Raw genomic sequence first — 1514 nt, forward strand, 5'->3', positions numbered from 1 at the left:
GGGAAGATACACCTACTAGAGCATAGGTTTTGAATTGTAAATGATGGGCTTCAAAGTCACATGTAAGGTACTTTGTGCCCTAGTGTGGACACTGGAAACTGATTGGAAGCCACAAGAAAAGTGTACTTGCTTTAGCACACATAGAGGACATTGATTAGAAGCTATGAGGCAAGCACATGTCTGCAGAGCAGAGATTAGCAGCCACACAGAATGTACATGTGCTCAAGCATGGATACAGGAGACAGGTTGAAAGCAAAGAGGTAGGTACATATACCATAGGATAATTAGAGGATATTAATTGGAAGTTACCAAGAAGTTGCACTTAGTTGAAAACAGACTGAGATCAGAAGAAGGCCATGGTTTCCAATTGAAACTGCCATAAGTGAACCAAGAAACAAATTACTTTGTGATCTGCAATTGTAATTGGTTATTGATAATGTGCTTAATGCCCAGAGGTTTCTAAGCACAGAACCGGGGATCGAACCTGTGTTGCTCCACGTCAAGCATGTTTCCCCTGAGCTATCCTCACACCCCAATACATGACTGGTCAAAGTTATTGTACATGAATTAACACTATAGCCAGTTAAACCATGAGTAAGGCTTTTTTTGAAGCGTGTGCCCTAGGAACTAAATCATCTTTGGGACTGACAATTTCAAAGTAGTGCAGAGTTGGCATTTTGACAGGCTAAACACTATGGGACTGATTTACAAAAGTGTTTTACAATAGTGCATTCCCATTGAAAAACACTGTAAATCAGGCCCTACGAGTTGAAGTGAGTTGCCCAGGATCCCATGCTTTATTTATGTAGTGAAGCCGGGTTTTGTGACAAGTCTGCAATTTCGGCACTTGACCACAATGTTTCCAAAGAAGGTGCTTTCATTTAGACATGTTTGACTTTCAGGACCTACAGTAGAACACTTCCAACATGGTGACCACTGTGCCCCCTTTTTGCTCCTTTTGAGTGCTAGGATTTAGAGATTCATGGAAATCTTGGCACGGTGAAAAGTGACTTTGCACCGTGCAAAAGATTCCATGAATCAGGCCCTGCATCTCTTTTCGTATGTGGTTTTCCTTCTTTAAATAATACAATTCCTTCCAACTTCCTTACACTATTGTACTGGCCTGACTCTTGATGGCCTGTCCTGGCTCACTATGTGATGAAGGGCTGTGACCGATAAGCGTAGTGTTTTGGGAGGCCTTCAGGAAATAAATATTGGGATGAATTTTGACTTTGGACAACTTGGAAGTGGAGTTCTGTTTTTGTGAACCCTAGCACAGTATGCACTTTTGCAATTCATGTATGTTAAAATACTTTACACATGCATCCTTTCCAATGGTGCAACAAGGTGGCACATTGCACTCTTTTCCAAACAATGAACTCAATTTGTGGATATGAACTTTGGAAGTGAACTTTATTAAAGGTGCTTTTACCTAAAAAGAAGAATGCCAACATTTCTTTGTTTCTCTAAAACCCGTGTTTGTATTTATTTTAAAATTTGTTTATTGGCATTTA

This window comes from Ambystoma mexicanum, chromosome 1p, assembly GCF_040938575.1.
Source record: "Ambystoma mexicanum isolate Mex_15411 chromosome 1p, UKY_AmexF1_1, whole genome shotgun sequence".
NCBI classification, from domain to species: domain Eukaryota; kingdom Metazoa; phylum Chordata; class Amphibia; order Caudata; family Ambystomatidae; genus Ambystoma; species Ambystoma mexicanum.